This window comes from Limulus polyphemus, unplaced genomic scaffold (genome assembly GCF_000517525.1).
Source record: "Limulus polyphemus unplaced genomic scaffold, Limulus_polyphemus-2.1.2 Scaffold1605, whole genome shotgun sequence".
NCBI lineage: Eukaryota > Metazoa > Arthropoda > Merostomata > Xiphosura > Limulidae > Limulus > Limulus polyphemus.
Genome location: NW_013667215.1, coordinates 3,591 through 29,718, shown reverse-complemented (window position 1 = coordinate 29,718; position 26,128 = coordinate 3,591). Strand labels below are relative to the sequence as shown.

Genomic DNA, 26,128 nt, shown 5'->3' with positions numbered 1-26,128 from the left:
TAGTGTGTTTGTATTGTAGCAGTACTTTGAAGTCAGTACCTTGAGGTTTAGTGTGTTTGTATTGTAGCAGTACCTTGTTGAAGTCTAGTGTGTTTGTATTGTAGCAGTACCTTGAGGTTTAGTGTGTTTGTATTGTAGCAGTACTTTGAAGTCTAGTGTGTTTGTATTGTAGCAGTACCTTGAGGTTTAGTGTGTTTGTATTGTAGCAGTACCTTGAGGTTTAGTGTGTTTGTATTGTAGCAGTACCTTGAAGTCTAGTGTGTTTGTATTGTAGCAGTACCTTGAGGTTTAGTGTGTTTGTATTGTAGCAGTACCTTGAGGTTTAGTGTGTTTGTATTGTAGCAGTACCTTGAGGTTTAGTGTGTTTGTATTGTAGCAGTATTTTCAAGTAATTTATGGATGAAAGTTTTATCCTGCCAGAGTTATAATTTTGTTTTTCCAAACAACTTTTATTGTTTTAAAGGTACACTAATATTTCCAAGTAACTTAACCATGACTTTCTATTTGTGTTATTTGTTAACTGGCAAGATCATCATTGAACCAATAAAGAATATATACAACCTTCACTGGACATAAGCTTTGACCACTCATTTTCTGTCACCACAACTGGCTCTCATTTAGACCCCAGTTGTATTGATAATAATTAATACTGAAAATAATGAAATTTAGTCTTAAATGCTATTTATTTTAGAAGGCAAACAACAACAAAAACATGATATAAGTTTAATTACAAAAGCTGTATGTATGATGCACGTGTTAAAAATAATTCTTAGATACAAGGGTAATTAAATATCATCATCTTTCGAAATTTAACGTGTTACTTGTTGGTTATGACGAGTTAAAAACGTTGCCAGTCTTGTCATATTTTGTGTATTGTATATAATACTTAAACAGAACAAGATTTGCTGCCTAATGTTTCCGAGTTTATAAAACATCACCACCAGCCTCGCCTCGGAGAAAGAGTTCGTTGTGAAGTCGCTGATCTGCATTTTGTTTTTTTCTAATGGTCAATATTCGGACCTAGAAATAATTTCTTTCAAGGCTAACTGCGTACAGCCGTCGAAAATTTTGATCTGATCGACTAGTGTGAAGGTAGCTAATCAATAACATCCATCGCCAGTTCTTGTCTGACCAAATAATGGGGCTTGACCGTCACTCTTATAGCGCAAAGTGCGGATTTTTAGTTCGAACACTCTAACTACTACGCCACACCGTAGAAATTATGAACGCGTTCTTGCCGTCAGAGTTAATTTTTAAAGACTCGTTTTTTAGCGTAATTTTCCTTGTTCTGCCACATTGATCTTAATTTAGTGACCATTTATTATAACGTAGTTATCTAATTAATTAAATTTAATAAAACGAATCTCTCTTAAGTCGAATTGATGAAGTACAACACGAAAAAAGGACCAGTTCATTTGATGTTTTGTATCATACCTGTTCTGTTTTTAAATGTGCCATGCGTACGTACGTTCACACATCATTCCGGCGCGTGACTTCGTTGTAGTCGAGCAGTTGCCGTTCGAAAGAGCGTCTCAAACCGCGTGTTGGTCGACGAGACCCGGATGGTTAGCTCATTGTCAAAACACATGTTGAGCAAGGAATAAAAAGTTTTCCAATTTAACTTGTTAAATTAATACAGAAAACATATTAAAAATATTTCGTGTTTATACTATTACGGTGATAAGCAGAATCATATGTAACGTTGTGACAACAATCGAATACAGGAATACATAATAACTTGTTGAGCCTAGCGGCGTTCAAATTAAAAGGTTTACGTAATATATATTTATCAGCGTTCAAAAATGTATTGTCCCTTTCTTCGTCGTCGTTAAAATTATACAGGGAAGGGAAGAACGGGGTTAAGTACGGAGGTCCTCCCGTTCAAGTTATATCGCACTTTTAAAGCATTATGTTTAGTAGATTGACGGTGTTTTTCACATTAATTTTATTGTTTAATCTTAATGCGCCTTTTTTCTTAATTAGGCTCTAGATACTGAACTGCAGTCTGCAACAAAACGACATATTGCAATCGATTTAAAGCGTTGAAAAGCTATATTTTACAGTTACATTTCAGAACATTTATAACCCACGTGCAAGCATTATTTATTTGTACTAAAAGTGCACGTTTCAAGTTTAATTTATTACTTTCTTTTAGAATTTTATATAATCAACAAATCGATGTTTCGTTCCTGTTCTCAGGTTTTCCTTTTAATTAGCCATTGTTTGTTTGTTTTTGAATTTCGCGCAAAGCTACACGAGGGCTATCTGCGCTAGCCGTCCCTAATTTAGCAGTGTAAGACTAGAGGGAAGGCAGCTAGTCATCATCACCCACCGCCAACTCTTGGGCTACTCTTTTACCAACGAATAGTGGGATTGACCGTCACATTATAATGCCCCCACGGCTGAAAGGGCGAGCATGTTTGGTGTGACGGGGATTCGAACCCGCGACCCTCAGATTACAGTCGAGTGCCCTAACCACCTGGCCATGCCGGGCCTAATTAGCTATTTTCAAGATTGTACATATTTGTAAGTATCTCAAATATTATTTTATCATAAAAATTAAATTGTCTTACAACAGATTGAATTCTTAATAACTTTTCATTACATGTAAATACGCTTCGTTTTGTCGACCCCAACCTTATAATTATACTTGCAGTTTAGTGTTGATAAAATTATTACTTAAACTATACTGTATGAAATTAACACCTATTTTTACCTAACGTTCCATGTGATACCTTCACACTACAGAAGACTTACGATTTATGTTTTCTTGATACAGACTGACAGACATTGCCTTTCGAACTGTTCTTTAATAGTCAATCACATTTTTCATCCTTCCGTTGCCATAGTTACAACGCTTACGACCGTCATTATTTATTCATTGAAATTAACCCGTTGTCGAGTTCAGTGCAGAGCTACAAAATGGGCTGTCTGTGCTCTGTCCACCCCGGTGAATTGAACACCGGATTTTAGCGTTGTAAGTCTGTAAAGGCTATTCTAGAATGTATGTGAAAAGACATTATCTTCGTTGGTGTTTAATACGTTGATAGTCGATGTGTATTTTTTGTCTTTGTGTAGATAAAGCAAATATTTTTTTTTTTATACGGTGTACTTTTTTATTGCATAATGTTTGAGTTTAATGTTTTAGAAAACTAAAAAGGAAGATATAAAGTTTTGTTTTTTTCCAACAAAATAAAATGCTTTTCTGTGGCTTTTTTTTAAAGTAATTTCACTTTACAAGTTCTGAATTAAAGTTAAGAGTGTATCCACCATGGATTCCAAAAACTTGCACCTGTTTAATAGTTATGACGTTTGTACTGTTTCTCAAGGTTAATGCCAGGTGGTTAGGGCACTCTACTTGCAATCTGCGGGTAGCTGGTTCCGGTTCGAATTCCCATCCCACCAAACATGCTGCTCTTTCAGCCGTGTGAGGGCGTTATTATGTAACGATCAACCTCACTATTCGTTAGTAAAAAAGTAGCCCAAGAGTTGGTGGTGATGACTATCTGTCTTCCCTCTGGTCTTACGTTGCTAAATTAGGGACCGCTAGCGCAGATAGCTTTTATTTAGTTTGCGCGAAATTCAAAACAAACAAAAACACTGAGGTTAATAGAATAATTTTTCTCTATCCTAGAGTGAAGACATGCTTAAAAATGAAATGTGGAAACAAATGGCTTTATATGAAATGTATGTATCCACCAATCTCACACTTTCTAACTTAAGTCTTGGGTAATTCTTACTCAACTAAATGAAATCAACTGTCGTTCAAGTCGAATTATAAATATTACACAAATAAAAAAAAAATGTGTTAAACTACCAGTTTAATAATATAACGTGGGTAAAAGAAACTGGCCTAGTTTGCACATAGCATTCAATTTGTATTTGTTGGGGTCAAGTTTTAATGTAAATATGAAAATACACTCTCCAGTTAGAGGTGCTACAATTCTAACGAATTTTTGAAGTAATTGCTAACGAGGTGCACTGTTTATTTTTACGTAATAAGAAAAATATACTTTACCCTAACCTTAAAAAAAAACAACTAACATCTGTTATTATTATTTCTCAGTAACAGGCTTATTCAATTTATCTTAATGATGACGGAGTATTTTCAAAATTTGCCCTTCTTTCTCTCTCTTTATGCTTGGTTTCAAATGATAATTTCTATTACTCAGATAACCCTTATATGAGGTGAAAAGCTTCGTATAATATCTTGGATCTGTTAGTAAAATGAAGCCTAATTTTTATAACCTAACATTTAGTTTAAAGTTCTGCAAATTTTGACCATACTTGTTAAATAAAACACAATACTAAAGAAACTTCAAATCATATAACCCCTGTGTTCAACACACACGATGTTGAAATACTTTTGTGGCTTCTGTTTGAATAAATCGATAATATATATAGAAGGGTGTGGATAAAGTCTTGGGTACACATTTAATCTAATTATGCATATTTTAATTGAGCTTTTTTTTTCTTTCTTCAACAGAGCAACTGAGAAAAAAATGCAGATTTACATGCGGTTCTTTTACAAAAATGTATAGAATACACATCTCAAGTTAAACAGAATACTGGGAATTTAACACACATTTTAAACTACAACAACATTTCACTATAGCATCTTCCAATCATACCTGGTAAAGGCACTATTCAAAGAATTTTACAGGTACATAACCAACATACCATGTTGTAAATTAGGCTTGTATACATTATAAACAGAGTGAAATCAACATTACTGAAGTTCCGCTTTTAAAATCTTACAGTTATGGCATTATGACTTAACAGAAATTTCGAATTCTAAATATAAAGTATATAAGTAAGCTATAGGTTTAGTTTGAGGGTATTTTTAAGTTCCTATTCTCTTTAAAACATTTATCACACTCAATAATATGAGCTACAAACAACACAGACGAAATGTTTGTAACAACTCATTTTTTGTTATGGAAGCGTTTAGACTTGTGTGATTATCTTAAAGTAACATTGTGTAGTTTTTCACGTGAACAATTACCCTTGATACTAACGGGTTTCAGCTTGCTGGGAGCTAAATAATTCCTTCTCTGAATTTAAACAACATTGTACTAAATACTTTTTAAGTGATTGATAAAGACTGGTATATTGGTCTGTGTTTTTGTATAGATGAATTTTTATATTACATGAAATACTGTTTTTTTTTAAGACCATCATTTAATTAAAAAACTTAAGCCTTATAACTGTACTTTGTTTGAAATGGCTAAGTTCATTTGCGGTTAAGCTTTTCAGTACAGAGAATAAAAACTAAGTAACACTACGACCAGGTCAAACCCGTGGAGAGCTCGCGCTTGACGATTTAGAATAGAACGCTAGTCTGACGAGTTCAAGTTTCAGCGGGGCGATACGTTTGACCGTGGCGTACGTCCCACGTTTGTTGTAGTATTCGTATAGGAACGGGAAAATATGGGATTTATAAAGATGTAGAATTTTAATTATTACTACAAATTTAAATTAACCTGGACAACATTTCTGTGCAGAGCATATTCCAGAGAAGTGTTACTAACATATGATCGCAATAATTTATTACAGTTTACAGTACGTGATAAAGCACTTCTTACATGTTACAGAAACATACCCCATGGACAGAATCTTTACACAATGTGAAAAGTGTTTAAAAAATCATATAGCAGCACCGTGAAGGTTATTTTAGATTAAATTACTATGACGTAATGTATTCATAATTCATCATGGATTATTAGATTTTATTCAAAATTGTTCGACTTTATGATAACCTCTTAAAGTCATTTTCCTCAAAAAAGTTAAAATGTTTACAATGATTCCGCTAAAGAAATATTTCAATTTTTTATAGTAGACTGGTGTCAGATTATGAATACTACATATGGTAGAAGAAATTAACGAAAGAAGCAACGTGAAGACCTAATGAACACAACAATAAACTGAAGAAAAAACTCCAGACGTTTTTATTTAGCATTCTTTTTGGTAGAATATATTTCAACAACCAAGACTTCTGGTCTTAATACTGCATCTTAAAAATTGAGAATTTTTTTAAAACTAAACTACGAGGTTTATATAGTTCTAAGTAACATCCCTCAAATCAAATGATGTGTTTCTTTTTAATGCTGAATGGATTACTATCAAAAATTATTTCAGAAAGAAAGGGAAGACTTTCGTATATTTTTAGATCTTTAAATTGAATTAAGGTCTATGGGGGAAAAAAATCGAGCCAATAAACGAGATTAAAAAGATTTTGTATGATATAATTTTATTTATCTAGAATAAAGTACAGAGGTGCTGAAAATACTTCTTTTTTTTACAATCTACATCTGATGGCAAATTTTGATGAAGTTTCAGAAACTTTTATCAATTTAACAAGCATAGATGTAATAAAACTAGTATTTAGGTAGATATCTGTTAAAATTCTTTTATCTCTGTCATGTTATTAACCCTTCCTGTTTATCACTGTTTTATATAATTAAGTTGTTGAGTCTTGAAATAGTATTACTTTAAACCAGTTTTGCTGTATTTGGTATTTCTATACATATACAGTAAGTGAAAATTTAGATTTTCTATAGAGTGGCTTTAGTCTTACATTTAGGAAAAGTCTATTATATATCACATTGAGGAAGAACAGGTTGACTGAAGTAAATGCTAAACAACCTTAAATGTATGGTATGTTTAAACTTATTGAAATATTATTTAGTTTTCTAAATAAACACAATATAACCAGCTTGTAAGTAACTCATTTTACAGATATACTCCAGCGTTTCTCAACCTTTTTGATACCAGAGACTGCCTTACGATTTAGAAATGAAAATTCTATCACTATCAGTTTTTGTTTGTTTCGTGAGGGACTGGTGGTTGAGGCACACTGATTAGTTTTCTTTCTTTTATCATCACTATTAATAATACAAGCATTTTTTTTTCATAAGTAACAGCCGGTTATAAATTCCAACATGACGCTGTTTACTCTGTTTACTCGATTGAGAAATGTAAATAAATATAGTAAATAAAATTTACCTTGAATCGTTCTGTCAAAAATCTGATAAACAAAAGTTATGATAAACTTTCTTATTATATTTATATGACACTGGCAAATTGGCAGTCTTTCACGGAAATATTTTTGCTATTAAATTAATGCCTGGAAGACATCAAGATCATGAATATTTATGATAATAGGCTGAAAGTTCTCTTTCTGAACAATTGAAATTCAAAGTCTGTTACAGGTTACATTAAAAATAAAATCATCTATATGCTACTAAAACTCTGAGATTGTTTGTGTGTGTGTGTGCGTGCTTGTATGTAATTAAATACAGCAAAAACGGCGCACAATAGCGCCATATTTGTAGTGATATGTGAATAGAAACAGAATAAAACAAGTTTCCTTAAATTCGTGCCACGGGTTACCGAGTTAGCCCCGTTTTTCAGATCACTTTTCGTACATTCCATTATTATAAAACTTCGTTTATACAACAATATATGAACAACATAAATTAAATGACGAGATGAAAATGTGTTATAACGGCGCCGCGTAGAAAGAACAACAATAAAATGGACCTACAATATTATTATATTATTGACTATTTTCAAATAGTAACTATGGAGACGAGGTAATAAAATAAAAATCAAGTCGAGAACAACTACAAAATTTTAGAAACGAAAACCTCTCGCCAAGCATTGCTATTATATTATTTCCCTGTCAGTGTTCCCATCTTCATTAAAAGGCGTAATATGACAAAAACAAGATTTTGAAGAATCTATCTATATACTACTAAAACTCTGAGATTGTTTATTTGCTTATTTTCTCAGTCAAAAAATTATTCACACTACCATTCGCACTCTTTACGAAACTTCTTACTTCACTTTTTTGAAAAATGAAATGGTCTTTCCTTTTACTCCCAATCAACAATCAAATATCTTTTCTTGAATTATGAATAACACGAATGGATTGAAATATTTAATTAAATTATCCCAAAATAAACCTTCATTTCGGTGCAATATTGAAATTAGATTGAAATCTTCATAACCTCTGAATAGTGGTTGACCCAACGGGTCACGGTGGTCTAGTAGCTTATAAATGACAACTTATCAGATTTGTAGATGGATATTATTTTGGTTATTATTAACACAAAGTTATAAATTTTATAATCTATTAAACCTAAAAGCTGAATGCACAACAATATATTCTCAAAGATATTTTATTCAAATTATCCACAAAGCATTTACTTAAACTTTTGGCAGTATAGGCTTGTGAAATATCCTTATATTCATATTACAAAAAAGAAATCAAAAATTTGCAAAAGACCAGTATGAAATTTATTTCAAGTTTAAATTTCACTGTACTGTAATGGATACCTTGAAAATTGTTATAATCATATATATATATTATGTGTATATTGAATAAGTTTATGAACCCAAAAGAACTTGCATATGATACTACATTATTCTAGAAAAAATCTATATTTTGTAAGTTTTCTCACAAATGGTAACACACCTTGCAGGACGAATGTACAGAAGTGGTAGGTATTCGTGTCGAAAACTAAAACAAATTTGATATTCCTTTTCACCGACATAAGATGCTATGGGATTAAAACACTTTTTCAAGGAATCATCTGCAAAATGATACATCAGATTACTTTAGAAATTTTGGTTATGTTATATATATACTGTTTCTATTTATGACAAATTTATAACCTGAAACATATGAAGCACCTACATCACCTAGCAGTCTTTATGTAACTGAAAACAAAAAATAACAACTGTATCTAAATTACAGAGGTATAAGTGATACCACAGTAATAAAAATTACTTAATAATGCTTCTGGATCATATCTGTAAAAACTGCATATAACACAAGTGAAATTTAATTTTAAATTGATTTATCCTCAACTGATGAGCTTATACTGCTATTCTGCCATATCATTTATCTGTGAACTTTATTCTCAAAAGGTTTAATGTTCTACTTACCTAATACAACTCCATCAGGGACAATCAAAATACAAAAATGCAATTCTGGAACTGTATGGTATGTCTTTTGTAAGATTTCTTTTATACATTTCTCTTTCATAAAAGACAAAGAAACATAAAAATGAAGGAACAGTGTGTTCAGTGATGAAAATTCAAATCCAACACCACACTTTTGAATGCATAACTCCCAACAAGTTGGATCAAGATCTGAAACATTAGGATAGTCCACAAAAGAAGCATGACCAACTACATCCTCATCGCTTCCCATCACTGTCATTGACAGATTTGAAATTTCACTATAGTAAATATAAAACTGTTGAAGCTCATTATAATAAAATACATCAGATATATATTGTTACAAAAAAAAAGGATAAGCAAATTAGATCTCATTTTACATTTGTTTATAAAGTTGTCTTACACACTCTGTCTACTATCCATACAAATAAATGTGAAAAGCATATGTGCATAAAAACCTTTAATGCAATTTACTATACCTTATTAAGAAATATCTTATGTCCCTGCTCACTTCAACATGTAGATTAATTATTTGTGAATACCTTTAACTTGTTATAGTCCATCACCCAGGCAGGTAAGTTGGTACCAGTTGGGGGGGTCAAATTCTAATGGTATTTTTATGAAGGCCTAGAGTGTGTATGCTCTAAAAAAATACAACAGACTTATAGGTTTGGTAGCTTTTTGTAAAAAATATCCACTAATATAACATAACTGTATGCAGAAATAACCTCAGCTTCAATATCACCATTAGCTGCATGAACTGCACGTAGTATGATTCTGGTATCTGCTTCTTCTTGATTTGTCTCAAGCTCTGGTACTTTTTTACTTTTCTCTTCAAGTTTGTAGCATTTGGCTCAACATATGACAAATAGTGCCTTATTGCATGGTAACATTAGCCACAGTGGCTTCACAGAGTAGAAACTCAATTAGGCTTCCTTTGTTTTTAGAGTTAGCAAGGAATTTTGTCCATTGGCGTACAAGCTGTCTAGAAGATATATTCTTGAACTGCAAAGTGGATTCTGTGTGCCTTGATCTCTCTATATTCTTTATGATCTGTTTCTTGTAAACATAGAAGACAATATCAATTCTCTGACTATGGCTTCCTACATGCAGAGCTGTTCTCAGTATCGACGAGACAATTTGTCCAAATGACTTTTGGTCGCCTTTCATTCAATGAATGAGTGCCATCCCATCTATTATGGTTCCAGAAGGCTGAGGAATCACTTCTGCTACTGACATATTTTTCTGCAACTCTTTTGCCAGAGTGGACTTATTGGTCTTCATGGTTTGCCATCTGGTGTTATAAGAGACCAAGCCAGCTGCCTTAGCAGATGACATAACACACCTTTCATGTTCAGCTCCTTTCTTCTTTGAGAAATCAGAATCATCATTCCAAAGAGCATTCAGTCAGCTTTTAATATCATTTCTCTTTTGCTTGTTTTAACTTTCTTGACACTTTTTGACAAGTCAAAAAATGTTTTCAGTTTTTGTTTCCTGATGGGATCATGAAAAGCAACTTTTGATGGATGAATTTCCAGGCGTTCTTCTTGAAATTTGTCATATGCAGCAAGTCCTTTGGTTTGTGCTTCTAAGAGATCATTGACAATGTCCTTTGTGGCTGCTGTTGCAGTTGACAAACTGAGAAGGTCACAGTCATTTTCAAAAGGATTTATCCAATTGTCTAATGTGTTGACCACAGATGTAACTGCTGATTCATCCTTGTTTATTCTTGAGGTCTGCAGTTCTGCATAATAGATATTTGATTTTACTGAAATTACCATTTCACGGAACTGATGCAGAAAGCCTGCCCAGTGTTCAGCTGTAAGGTAATATTGGGAGACAGCACCTTGGTTCAAGCTGTATTTTGATATACCACCTGCCATTTTGGTATCTTTATTTACAGATTCCTCTGTGGCTTGATTTAGGGTATCCTTCAAAAGGCTTGTGAGCTCCTAGTTAGACAGCGAATCCACCTTTCATGAAATGTTCAAATATCCTAGGATGTGTAGTTGCCAAGTTTGACATGGTGCCATAGTACACAGGAATATAACCAGCATAGTTTGTTTTATCACAGGCAAAGTATCACAGAAACATATGGTGGACTGCTGACATGTGTAATAACCAGTTGCCTTCTTGTGATGCATGGATGTGTCCAAAAAGTATGTCTCCAACTAATTTGACATAAGACAATCAAAGTGCAGTGAGTGGTCCATTGTCTTGTCAGAGAAAGTTAAATTATTCCTCAAATAGGCTAGTGATAGTGACAAATGCTGGAATATTTAAGATGGCTTGATATGATGCTGTGTTCTGGTCATCATGAAATTCTGAAACATGCTCCAAGGCTTCAGCGAGTCTTTCATTCATGTCTGAATGTTTGCTATTGAGCCAAGTTGGAAAAACCTCTCCATGCAAGTCTCATGAGAGCCTCATAAACATATTTATGCACACACACTGCCTGACTGTAGTGCCATTCATCCATAACAGCTGTGACAGAGCCTTCAGCAATAATACCTGATTCAAGACAAAGTTCTTGAAGGCCAGCATCTTGAAAGCATTTTCCAATTATACTCAAGATATTAAAAATTGTGTGGAAGGTTCCAAGTCTGATAACGATGCCTTGGTAGAAAATTGGGTACTTCCAAAGAACTTCAGCAATCTTTGCAAAGAGAGTCTGGTGAAAAATTAAAACTATTTCATTAAGTTGCAGCTGGTTCATGATTTCTTTTGCTGTGGTTGAGTATTTCAAATGCATTCGCCATTTCTGTTGCTGGGGCATTGATGTTTAGTAAATAACCAGCATTGTCAATGACAACATCTTCTCTGAAACGGACCTTTATGTTGAACCTTGTCCATCCACACACACTGACTGATTAAGTGGATCTACTTGTCGTGTGAAAATCCATAGAAGAATTTTCATGAAAGCTACTTGATCTGTGTTCTAGTAGTTCAGAAATTGCATAGCTATCAGTCCAGGTCCAGTTCTCTGATCAGGATTGTAAATTGGTAGGATTACGTCTTATACAGCGATGCTTTGTTGCTTGTTTTTTTCAACTGTTGGAAAATACAATTGTTGATGTGGCCAAGACTGTCAGCTGAACAATCCCATTAACTCGGTGTGTGGACCCTTTACCACTTAAAAGTTTCTTCAGAAAAATCTATATTGTCCCAAGCTAGTGTTGTAAACAAGTATGGATATGTGGTTTCAGGAAAGACTATATCCTCGGGACTAGCAGCCAACTTTCAAAGACATAGGGCTGTGTCATTTTATTCTATTTGTGAATATGAGACCCCATGTCCCAATCTGTTAAGAGCTTGAACCACTTCCACATTACCCATTAATGCTTTCACTGCTGCTGGTAGAAGTATATATTTTGGTGTTTTCTGCTTTCCACAGCTAACAGCATACATCAAGTCTTGAGCAAATGAATCCACCAAACAATTTACTTTAGTTTGTTTCTTGTCTGGATCTGCTTCACTGGTCAAAAGACAATGCAAGAAATAGGTTAGAGGATGAGGTATGGAAATACTTGATTTGGTAAGTGCATTGGGAAAATGAAGCCATGCTTGTGGTTCATCGTTACTTTTTATAGACATTCAGATAGATGAAGCAGCAGCATAGAGGTTGGCATTATCTCCAGATGAATCAATCTTTAAGGATTTGATGTGATCTTGCATTTATATTTTCTTTGGCAAGGTCATAGATATTTATCATGAGGAAAAATTTGAAGAACTTCTGCTTCAAGACGTCTTCTCACAGGTTTTTTTTTGTTGAGTCTCTGATGCACGTGATTCCAGCTGTTGTCATATGTGAAATTAGTGTGTGTGTCAGGTCAGTCATTTTCATAACTCTAGGGTTTTAAAGCAAATCTGTTCTTATGTTCTTAAAAAGATGTATATACTATGTTGCTTTCTGCTGCATAGTATTCTGAATCTTTGGCAGAATCAACTTGTTTTCGTTTGGCATCTTTTTTGTTGGACGTGTGTACTTATTGTAGCAGATTCGGTGATAGTGAACTTCAGCACCCACATGTCAGGAGATACAATGGCTAACACTCTGCAGGCCTGCTTCTGTGTGGCTATTTCATGTAGTGTTATATCTGAACATAAATCAGCACATTGAATGAAATGTTCTCTGGATCTTTGTTTCTTTATGTACTTTGTTTTTCACAAAAAATACAGAGCTTGTGATGTGGATGGACCACCTTGATCACAACATGTGAACTTTTTCATTATTGCTGAATCCTGAAGACAATTATAAGAAGTTCTCATTGACTTTGTTCAAATCAGATCCAGATCCCTTTTCATGGTAAATCTACTTCGGCATCATCAGTGGTAAATATTTCTGGCACTTCCCCTTGTGGCATTGTCTGTGCATGTGACAATAAACCTTGGTGATCTCTGATTTGTGCTGCTTGTAACAACATCTCCCACAAGGAACTATCCTTCAGTGACACCAGTGTTGAGGTGTCATCTTTGTCTTGGTAGTTTATTATGCATGATTTATTTTAAATTTCATTAGGCCTAATTGAGCATCCAGGATATTCGTCAATATCACCACCAGGAACATGTATGCTACTGTTACCACAGGACAATTCCATGGTTAATTATATTACTGTCTACACATTCTATCTCATGTCTTGTTAATATCTGAAAATATAACAATATAATGCAACTTGTTTTTCCAGATCATTGAACAATTTTCTGTATGGAAAAGAATACTTTGAATTAGTTAGTTATATAGGTTGTTTTACATCACTCTAAGCACGGAATATGACTGTATCATGACGGAGATGATGAACGAATGGAATACAACAGCCTCAGATCTCGGCACTTTTTTTAAGGGATTCCCCAATGCACAGGTACTAGCACACAGGGGAAATATGCTCCTGTTAGAATGTTACCCTAAAGCCCTAGTTGAGGGGGTTCAACAAACCTTCTTGTGGTAGCACCTAGTATTATATTCAAAATTTACAATAATGAATTCTATTTTATCAAGTAGATTATTTCAAGTTGATCTCAGCACAAATACCAGTACAACTATAGGATGATGGCAACACTATGGGAGTGGTCTAAAGAACCCAAGAGCCAGACTTTCACCTAAAGCTTCAGAGAGGGAATGAACCTATTGTACTTTAATACCTCAGGCCCACACAGAGTAAAAGAAAACATGGAATGTGTTAAAATATCATCAAAATCTTGATATAACAATTGATCATTTGTATATTCAATATCATATTATAATTGTTTATTATAATATTATTGTGCTTTACCATGTTTACTGTGTATGTAAAGTAATAAACAGCAGCAATTCAAAATACTGCTGTTTATCATTGCAGCATTCCAAACCAAAACATTTCTAATGTACATATATAAAATGGAACACAATTACATGCAAATGTTATGTAAAAATATATATGTATATACATAAGCACCATCCAAATATGTTAATTAGGTTGGGATTATCTCTTTTGTTATATTTACTGTTGTATATATGTTTCTAAATATATATTTCACCTAATTACTGAATAAAACAATACTTTAATTGGTTAAAACAATTTAAGCATGGGATAACATAGCATTGTTCATTATTTAACATATCAAACATCGGCATGCAGGGTGGGGTACAAACTGATCCGTGCTTTAGTAGAAAATTACACATTTTAGTGGTCTATCATATTTTTTCTGAAACTAGAAACTGTGGTAAATAAATAACATATACATATATACTTCATGTATTTCCTAAATTACATGTTTTCTAAAGTTCTAATTCAGAAACAGTAGATGTGGTCAAGCTTGTGTACTAATTCAATACGAGATGTTACTTTCGAGGCATGATTCACTCAAGAAGCCAGCTACTGTTTCATAGAATAGTTGTACTGAGCCCAACATTACCTTGTGTATGTGAAACTGCTCTACCTCTGTCACATAGAGCAGAGGCACTTCCATGTAGAACTGATCTAATTTTGTGACTGGCCAGATACAATGCAAATGTGGACTGTGAGTGAAATTTGACATTTCCAACCAGATTTGATTTTTGGCCTGAAAATTTGTGAAGTCTCATTTGTAGATAGGAATGTAGATATATTTTGTATATTTAGTATCAACCACTTGCATCTGAATGCGTTTATATCCATTTTGCTTTGCCCCTTATAAATGTAAAAATACGCAATAAAACAATTTATTTATAGAATATATGCAATGCATAAAAAATTCCCTTAACATGCAAGCAGAGGGAAAAAAAAAGTTCACCTATGTAATGGTTATGTATTTCAAACATAAATATGTTTGATCTCAAAGGTTTTTTATGCATGAAATTCTAATTTTCACCTGAATTTCTTTTTTAATACTAAAATTTAATTTAATATCCTGTGTTTTATGTTCAATATTTGTTAATCTTGAATTTATTTAATATGTGCTGTATGATTTTTTTTTTACCCTATGATCTATATCTTCTTCATTTCTCGCAATTTTGTCCTCTTTTAGTATAACTATTATATGCATTTAAAGAAAAAATTATTTTATTTTGCATTTTGTAAAGGAATTTTATTTGTATGTTTACGTGTATAATTCCAGTTGTTTTATGTCTTGTAAATACAGGATGAATTTCCCTGCATACAGTTACTTTGTATTTTTTGTGCTTTAAATTTAAGGGGTTTCCTTTATCTAGCATCTTTAATGGATTTATTTTTTATGCATTTAAAGAATTTAACATCTTATTATATTATATCTTTAAGAGGATTTTCATCATTGTTGTATAATTAAGTATTTGTGTGTCCTGTTTGTTTATCTCTATTCTGCATGCTGCTTTGTGTATTAGTATTCAATTTCACTGATCAACATGCATTTTGCCTGATCACATTGTAATTTCTTATTGGTATTAAACTTAAAAGTCAGCTTGAGAACAATTTGAGAGAATGGAAAAAGAAACATGCTATTGAAATAATGTTTATTGTTAGAGTAGTTTTGGCATTTTCAGCAGATTTGTTTCTAACTTGAAAAAGTCAAGACTTGCTCTGGAAGTCCCATCTATTGTTCTTGAGTATTATAATACATGTTGATTATATGTATGTGTTTCCATTTGAAGTAGTTGGAATGAAAGTTTTAAGTCTGTTCAAAACATAGATTTATTTACTTTTGTTATTCCAGTACAATTCATTAATCTCAATTAACTTTAAACCAACAACACAATGGTTCTGTCCACCCCACAATCAGCCACTGTTGCAGTTATTTTTTGTTTCTTTGCAAATAGTGTTTATTTTTGTTTAATCTTCACACATTATCTTGTCTCTTTCAAAACACCTGCAACAAATCAGTGTACCTGTTCTTCCAAAAACTAAATCTACAAACCTCATGCAGTTGACAAGTTTAAAAATTTATGCATAATCCATCTTGAACCTTGGAATAATACATGCATGTACATTCTAGTGTTAATAGTTTTAATAAAGCATTTGCAAAGTTAAATAATTGTGCATTAGTTTGATTTAAATATATTACAGAAATAACATCAAAGCTGAAAGTCAATTCTATTAATTTCCATTTTTATTTATGAAGTAATAATTAATAACAGCTTATGTTATACATTGGTTAAAAATATTTCAATTAGTTATTGTTATGTGAACAAGGTTGACTTTCTTCAGATACTGGTTAATGGTTGTTAGTGTTTCTGAGTTCTCCTTATTATAAATACGTTGATATATAATTTTTTAAATCTTTACAGAGCTAACACTCATACATCTTATGCCTTACTTAGTGGAATATGTAAAACATATTGCATGGTTATTAAAATAAACAATTACTATTGGATAGAGTCAGTATTTTTGTTTTCCTCAGTAACTGAAATAATTGTATAATGAATGAAACCTGGTTATGCCATAAAGCCCGCAAAGCATCTTTAGGCTATATCTTCATTTAATGATAAAAACCATAGTTTTTGGCTTTTCTCTGCATATAGACGCTTGATACATTAACAATAACTGAAATAATAATTTGAGTAATAATTAATATATACTTGTTACTTTATAGATTTAATAGACATTTGTTGTTACTTTATTAATGTTTTTACGCTTATACTGTGAGCTAGAAACAGCTGCTGCTATGATTTTGTCTGGTTTATGAGCTCGTTGCTGTAATAATTTAGGATCTTCTTTTTAATAAATTATTGAAAATGTTAAAAAAGAGAGAGAGAAAGGGGGCCTGGTGAGGATGTTTGCCCGTGCTGGCTCTCGATGTTCCTGATAATAAGTGCAAAATCCCAGCATCTGGAAATTTGGCATGTTATAAAATACATAATGGTAATTCATATATGAGCTTCTTTTTTTAGTTAATGTTTTATACAAAATAACTTCAAATTTCTTTATTAGTAAATGTTCACAAAAAATAATGATTCAAATGTGTAGGTTGTATTTCTCAACACTCTGTGTTCTATTTCGAACAATACAAAAAAAAATCATACAATTTCAAGTATCAACATGTATATTACACCAAAGTGAAAAAAATTTAGATGCAAGATAACATATATATATTACATGTGACTAGGTTTTACGTTTTTCGTAAGTTATTATACTCCAACTATCACTATGCACAATGTAATTCATTCTCATATTTTTTTCATTACTTAAAATTTACAATACACATAGATTAAACAACATTTTTCTAAAAGAGAGTAAAGAAAAAACTTACATCAAATAATACAGGTTTATTTTACCAAACAATTCTTCTGATTCAGAAGTAGCCAGTTTCTGAATATTGGGAATATCTGTAGATTTTGTTTGTTTAAAAGAAAGTATATTTGAAAAGTTTCTTGTTCCCTCAAATTCATCCATTTGTAATTATTGAGAAATAGTCCCTATTAAAAACAATGTTTTTCATAATTAGGAAATAGCTATTAAAAATATGAAAGTCTACTCTTATGTTAATTGTCAATTAATTTGAAATATTCTTAAGGATTTAAGAATTAAAAACATTATGTCATACTACATATGATTATGCTTATTTTTTCTTAATCTAATTGATATTTACTTTGACTGACATTAAAAGATACAAAATACAATAATGACTTTATTTACTAAAGAGATATTAGTTTCATGATGTATATTTCCTTAACTTCTATGAAAGCTGATCTAAAATTATTTATTTATTTTTTGGTTCAGACACTATTCTAAAAGATAAAGTTACTTTGCCTGGTAGAGGATTTAAGAAAATATATTGCTTATGAAGTACCTGTTTTTAGTTGCTACAGGATAAGAAGAGTTTTCAGCTTTCTTTCAGAATCAAACTCTTCAAGAAAAGTGAAGAATTATTAGCTCAGCTAAAGTAGATTGACAAGCTAAGTATAAAGTTTAATTAATAGAACCTAATGGAGAATTTCTGCATTACTCTTAGTGATGAGTTCCAGAGTGGCAGATATGTTTAGTAAAGATATCAAGTTGTAACTACCTCAGAACAGAGACACTGTTCTACCATAAATCTTGTTATTGCAATCCTACTACTTACTGTTCATTTAATTTACTTGTGTATTTATCTATTTTACCTTACTAATTTATTTTAGTAGGTTCCCACTAGGAATCATGTTTTGTAATTATGAATAGCCCAATTTCCATAAGATGAGTCCTCTTTAGAGTTCTTCATTTCAGTGGACGTCATTATCTGTCTCTGCTGCATTTTTAAAGTAAAAAAAAAAATCAATGTTTTCCAAAGCTTGTAAGGATCTTATTTTCATAAAATTTATTTATTTTTTTAACAGCACGACTTCTTTCTAGTATTTGTTCTTTGTTGCATTTATCCACAGGGACTAGTGCTACACACATAACTGATAATTATCAATACAGTATAGCTGAGGCCATAACCTCTAAATATCATCTGAAGAACCACAAGGCATGGTATTTCAGCAATATCCTCCCAGACAAAAAAGGTATTATCCACTTGGGAATAACAAAAGAACATAGGTAACTAAAACAAACTTAACAGTTTTCCCAGTTATGTATTATGTGAAACCTGCAGATATACAGAATAAATACAATAATATTACAGGAAGATAGAAATACATTACATATTTACATACCATAGTTTCTTTTTTTCCATACTTCCTCAATCCATACAGTTAATTTCAACTTTAAAACCAATAAACTTTAAATTTGTACCCTGTTCGAGTAGTGGTTAACTTTCTCTCGCCACTGCAAACACTTAATCATACAGATGTTACAACTTTAAACAAGGAAAGAATACATACTCACAACTGTTTTCTTTGTTTGTTGTTAAGCAATATGTTACATAATGGGCTATCTGTGCTGTACTTACCACAGGTATTTAAACCCAATTTTAAGCATTATAAACTGTCAGACTTACCACTGAGCTTATAAATGACAAAAATGCACTTTACCAAAGAAATACATACAACACAAAAGTAAACTCTTTAACAAAGAAAGTCATTACAATACAAATATAAACCCTTTAACAAAGTTGCAAGTACACACTGGTACATTATAAAAACCCTTTAACAGAGATATTAATAAATATATACCTAGAAACCCTTTATAAAGTAAATTCAGAATGGTAAAGAAACACACAACAATGAAAAAAATCAAAAGAGAAAATGAAACAATCCTTGATAAAATGAAATACAAACCTTATATAAAATTAATTAAAAATACAAAATAAATTTTCACATAAACACTGCATCACATAATGACATATTATAAACAGACCTTCAATAAGTCGAAATTTACATACATAAGAAAATGTTATACAGATACAAATATCCTTTAACACTGAAATTACAAACTGAGCTCATTATTATATATTACGTAATCCAATAAACATCAAAATGCCCTTTAACAAAGACTTACAGACACAAAGTATAAATAAACTTCAACAATAGATGAATACATTTTACAGATACACTAGTAATGGTGGTATGGGGATTCACAGCAGGTTGGTACTTGGCTCCCGTTGAGTTGAGGCAGTCCTTAGGATCTCTTGGTTGGAAGCTCCTCAACAGACAATAGCTTTTGGATCCCATTCTTCACCTCAACTGTGGTTCAGTGATACCCATAATATTAATGGCCAGCCATTGAGGTGGAGGCTCCTTTGTTTATCTTAAAGTTTCTCATTGTCACTGATGGTGATGGAGTCAGTAAAGGTATTGAAGTCACTGTAGCTAATTGGCCCTTGTTGGGGTTGCTCATCAGAATCACTGATGCTGTGAATGGTGATGCCTGTTGAGCATTGGCAGATATCTTACCCCTGTTCCCCATCATTCAGCCATCCCCCACAGTAACTTCAACTCTGGGAAGGTCTTCTTGGACTTTGGTCGCTCTGTGATTCTGTTGTAAAACACTCTCTGATGGTACATCTCAGGGGGTGCTCCCAATGTTGAGTTGCCTGCCTTGACTCCTGCTTTATGGCTCTTGGGCCACTTAGTTGTACACTGGATTTCACATATTGTGTCATGGGCACCAGCTCACCTGTTGCTGTCATTGGAATAGACATCAAGGTCCTCATCTCCACTGGCTGGTATGTGGCTGAAAGGACCTGCCCAGTCTTGGGGAATCTGAGGGCTAGCCCAATGGCCAATGTATTTTCATGTATGGCTCCTTCCATGTCTAATGTGGAATTCTGGCTAGTTGAATAACAAGATAGCCAAAATGGTCAAGAAACAGACCTTAAAAAGTCTGGATTGAGAATGTAAGATCAGAGAAATTCCAATTGTTTAAAAAGCAATTAGGTGTGTAAGTTGGAAAAAAGGTTATTATGGCCCATTTACAACTATTATTTCCTTCTGAAAACTATCTTTAGAGAATGAATACTCAATGGATTACCTTGGTTAACATTTCTTTGGGGTTCACATGTACTGATACTTTAATTGCACTTAAAACATGTATCCCTAACACCAGTGAACTTCTTGGTCCACAGGCCTCATTCAGTTATTGTTTTACCAATACCTTTTTGCCATGTTGCCCAGTGTTGTCAGTCATGTGACAACAACCATCATGCTTACCCTTGGACCCAAATCTATTCCTTCTTCTACCATCAGATTGTTAGGTAACAAGTGCTCTGTTCCAGTAGGAAAGAAATGGAGCAAACACTGTAAAACTAGATCTTACACACCTGAGCTGACTTGGGTTAAATGAGGCCAACTCTTACCTTTGACCATTAGAATCTGCTAACATGTTAATTTAGTTTCCTTAGGGAGCTTATTCCAGTTACAACTTTAGTATTAGCTTTAATGTGATTCACTTAGTTTCCCCATACGGATGTTACCTTTCACTTCTCCCTGGTACACTTAAGGCATGAATTTTCCTGCATCTTATAATGCACCTTGCACTAAAACAATGTTAAGAACCTATTCAGTAAAACTGTGCTTATAAAACACTTCATGACTGAAAATATTCTATCGCAATGATATAAAACAATGAGCACACCAAATTTATTTTTGTTGTAATATCTATGCTATTGTCTGGAAATTTTAGATACTTCTGACAGTTTCACCTGCTCATAAACATTTTGATTTGATACAATCAAAATATCTTGCACCAATAATCTTACCAAAATACAACATGTAAAGCTATGTTTTCTCTCTGTTACTCTTACCTTCTATGAAAATTCACTAACTGCCAAATATTTCAATGTTGAAATTGAAACATTCTTTCACAAGTACAAATGAAAATAATAGCGCTGTCTTTAGATAATACTTTGCAGTTCAGTAATCAAAATTAACTTCATACCACAGTTTAACATCCAGATAAAATCCTTTATTTACATTCAGATGTAATAATTGTGCTCATTATGTAACTGATCCATTTGTGTTACAGAACACTAATGAATGACTTCTTGTAATGTTCCTACATGTGTATATTTAGACACGTATATTTTCATATATACATATCCATAAAACAAAACATACTCTAATAGCTTACAATAGGTTGTCTCAAATTACTTTGTAATTGTCTTGGGTTAGTTTCCAAAGCTACTGCACTGCAGCTGTGGTCTAGTAAAATGCTGCCATATGTAAGCTGCAAAACTTGTTTTTCTTTTAAGACATCACACAATAAATAATCACCAACATAATTCAGCTAAACTGAACTTTTTTATGTTAAAATTATCATATGTCAGGATTAATATTCATGCTCTTCTATATATATATATATTAATAAATGGAGAAGTTATGTACCTTTCAGGTGTACTGGAAAAAATCTATGGTGAATTATGTGAGTTAGATATCCTATGAATATCTCTTGTATTGAAACTACTCAATAGTTAATAAAGTAAAGGTTACAAAGCCCTTTCAGTCTTATTTATCTTGCAATCAACAAACTATTCTAGTTTCAGATAATTGAATATTAATCATACAGTATAGTGAATACCATCTGATAGCTCAGTAAAGAAGAGTTCCTCTCAGCTTTCAGCTGAGTTTTGAAACTCCCACCTATAATCTCCAGTTGTGCAAACTGTTGATGCAGTAAGTATTACATATATTTGCCTAAGCTATCCTAACTTCATGGTCATCAAGTGGAAATTGCACAATGCAGTGCATAAATTATATGGTGAACATCACTTGATAGCATGGAAAATAAGGACCACCTTTTCCTTTCAGTCAGTATCCTACAATCAGTGATCGTCATATCTCTCATCAAGTTTAATCTCAATCATTAGCACTTCTGTGGAGTCTCACTTCTGGATCTGATGCTTTCTCATCAGAGTCGTGCTGAACAATCATGTAAGTACTCTGTTCCTTCATCGTTAGGGTTAGAGTGGTATAAAACAATCAATGGTTCCATCCCCACCTGACTCAACTACCTCCTCTTTTAACTTTTGATAAAGCCAGTTCATCAGAGGATTATTGGTCGTTTACAAATGCAGATAGTTAGTGTGTACTATGCACTTTCTCAACCTATCCACTGCTGTAATTCATACATTAATAATGGACCAACTCATTACAGCATAGGATGAGATCCAGTGTAGCCAGAGCCAAGAGGCTTCTGTACTGCTGGCACATTCATTCTTTAGCAGTCTTATTGTCAACTAACAAAAACCTTAATTACTCAACATATTCTTGTGGGGTGTTCACTATAGGTGGAGGACCATGTATCACATCTACATGGCCATCTATGGTGCAAAACCCTGTTGATCTCTGTTCTGTTGCACAAAATGCCATCATGACACTGGGTTTGTCTCAGTTGGTTTGGTCAGAGGGTTAACAAACTTGGCAAACATACATTTGACATTCTGTTCCAACCCTTTCACTAAACCTCACATTGGGGATGATAAGGTGATGTGCACATTTTCACCAAACCCAACACTTTGCACAACTCAGAAAACAGCTAGCTGTTAAAGTTAGCTCCCTAATCCATGTGAATCTCTTCAGCTGTTCCAAACTGGACTACTAAGTACTCTGGACCAATAATATCCAGGAGTATTCTCTGGAGAAGCAAACAAACAATTTGCTGAAGTTTATAACTTTTATGCCAGCTTTTTCTCTGGGTGATACACACACTGTAAAGTGTTCATATAAGAGCTTAACATTTTGATTCAAGTGCATCCAGAAGAACCACCACTGAATATTAGTATGTGTGTGTGTAAAACCTTGGTGCCACCCAGTCTTTGTGTTATGCAAAGTCTTAAGAATCTAATGCTTCAAAGATGTGAGGATCACAAACTGTAACAAAGGCCAAGAAACATTGCTCAGAGGTTCATAACAATAGTACATCACACCTTCCTGCACTTAAAACTGTTGGTACAAGTACCACAGATTAAATGTATCCATGCCATATTCTTCAAGGTGAGTCAATCATGCTTTACTTTGCTGAAATATAAGAATTACCCATGTTAAATCTGGAACCTTCAGTTGCTCTTCCCAGAGCTCTTGAAATTTTAATTAAGGCATTTATACACTTGTGGAATTTCCTACTGTATGGCTTGTTATCATTATGGCATAAATGGTCTCAACTCTCACACAGTGTCCAGGTTATAGGCATTCAATGAATGGTAAGTCTTTTCTTCCAGTGAGACAATCTATCTATGTTTCCATTTTGTGAGCCTTAGATTCAACCAGGATATTCATTACAAAGTAATTCTGAGTTTCTTGAATAACTGATTTCATGAGAAAGAAATAAAGACTGGGCAGAGTTGTACAAAATAAAATGAACAATATTAAAACACAAACGTAGTGTGTGTACTTGCTTGATATGACATAAGGTTGGTTATACTGGACCTATACTGCATTCTCTCCAGACTGACTTGGTTGAAATCTAGTTCAAGACTGCCTAAACTTCATGTTACACGGAACAACAGTTAGCTAGAATGACAGTAACTTATGACTCTCTTGACCATTTATTATGTGAAATATGCAAATATACCAGTCAAGTGAAGCTCTAGTGGCCTAGATATGCCACACTCTGCCCAAATAGAGCATCTTTTAACTTTTAATTGTGAAATTGTTAAAATAAAGACGTTGTTACACATAATTAAAATGAGTTTTGATATTCGAAAAGTAAATATAACACAGAAGATTTATATATTTCTGTAGGATATATACATATTTATTAGAACTTCATATATGAAATGATTAGTTATGACACAGTTAATTTGTTAAATTTAGAGAAGAAGAATTTTGTTTGTAGCAACAGTCCTTAATCTAGTAGGAAAAACTGCAACAATTTGCTAGTGCTTTCAAAAGTTAAGGTCAAGGCCTGCTTGCTGTCTTTCACTCCAGAGAGGAAGAGGGAGCAATCAAAGTCTAACCAGCTATTTACTTTTACTTGTTCATTAGTGCCATTCATTTTTCTCTGCTACCCATATTCAAAATTTTATTGCTACAACCAAACTATTTGTATTACAGTGTCCATTTCAAATGTGCTTCTTTTTTCAATTTGACTTCTTGGGACATTTAACATTGTAAATAATGTCATTGTAGAAGGAATCTTTCAGATATCATATAAACCTTATGGTGAAGAAGATGAGGCTGTGGGGGAAGTGCAAACTCAATCTAAAAAGGTGAAGACTAGTGCTCTCTTAAATACAGAGCTTGTGCCAGGAATGGTGAGAGCAATTTCTGCATTCTTGATTCATTATTGGGCCTATGAAGTTGATGAGTGCCTTGCTAGGCTGTTTCAAGCTACTCTAATACAACTTCTTATGGTTACTCTCCATATTCAAGAGCATAGAGCAGTAAAGTCAAGACTTACTGAGGTGTGTCTACATCAGACTCCAAGACACTTGTTAACAACTCCAAGGTGTTGCATGGTAGTGGAGCCAACCACGGATCAGTGAGAGTAATGAGATTCATGTGCTATATGTTTGATGTATTTCATCACAATGCCATCAGCCAAAGTATGAACCATCTTGCTTATTCCAGCAGATTTTGGAGAGAGTCAAGAGCTTCTTGATCAGCAACATATATACACAGACTAAACTACTTACAACAGCTTAATTCAACACTGGATGTAATGGTAAACTGTTTAATTACACCTCATGTCATGATGGCAATGATGGTACACTCTCCCATGAGCCTAATCATTCCATTGTGGAAGTAGCCCAAGGACATAACATTTATCAGGACATGTAAATTTTCAGAAGGCCTTTTAGAAGAAGGCCTCTCTTGGATGTCTCTGCTATATGTTGAAAAGCTGGCAATATCATGCGGTGAAGTAAAACAGGTACTTCTGCAGATGTTCAAGGAATGATGATGAAATACCTGAACTATTTTGTCAAGTAGTTGCTTGGAATGAATGGAATCAATGACAGGTGATTCAATACCTGATGATGAGTTTAGATGGTCTAGCGGTGAATATCCTATTGTTTTGGCAATGCACAGCGCTACTTAGTGACTGAGAGACAGTTTTAAATTATGTGTGTTAAACATTTGACTGAGCAATCCAAAGGCCCATTTCAGAGCTTAAAGATGAGGATGCCAAGAAAACCTGGTCTCTTACACTGATGATTTGAGAAAATTGCATGGGAAAGCATACCCAAGCATGTCTCCTAAAGATCACAATGATGAACTGTAGTTCACAGAATGGTTACTAAGTAAATTCATGCAGCACACATAGGACTGAGCAGCATCTCAACTTTCAAAAAAACAGTTTCCATGGTGATGTAGTTTGAGGTGATAACATCAGACCACACACTGAAGCAAAGGAAGAAATCAGTAGTAAAAGCAACTGCA

The 26,128-nt window shown here is 33.3% G+C and overlaps 1 protein-coding gene across 1 annotated transcript in view; it reads right to left on the bottom strand.

The window, feature by feature from the left end:
• The window catches only part of LOC106464278 (cilia- and flagella-associated protein 61-like), a 111,813-nt gene extending 94,097 nt beyond the window's left edge, over positions 1-17,716 (bottom strand). The window contains exons 1-2 of the mRNA XM_022391983.1: positions 17,647-17,716; positions 8,480-8,597 (exon numbers count right to left, since the gene is read on the bottom strand). The gene's annotated coding sequence lies outside the window, so the exon portion shown is untranslated. The remainder of the gene's footprint in view (positions 1-8,479; positions 8,598-17,646) is intronic.
• Between the last annotated feature and the right edge of the window lie 8,412 nt (positions 17,717-26,128).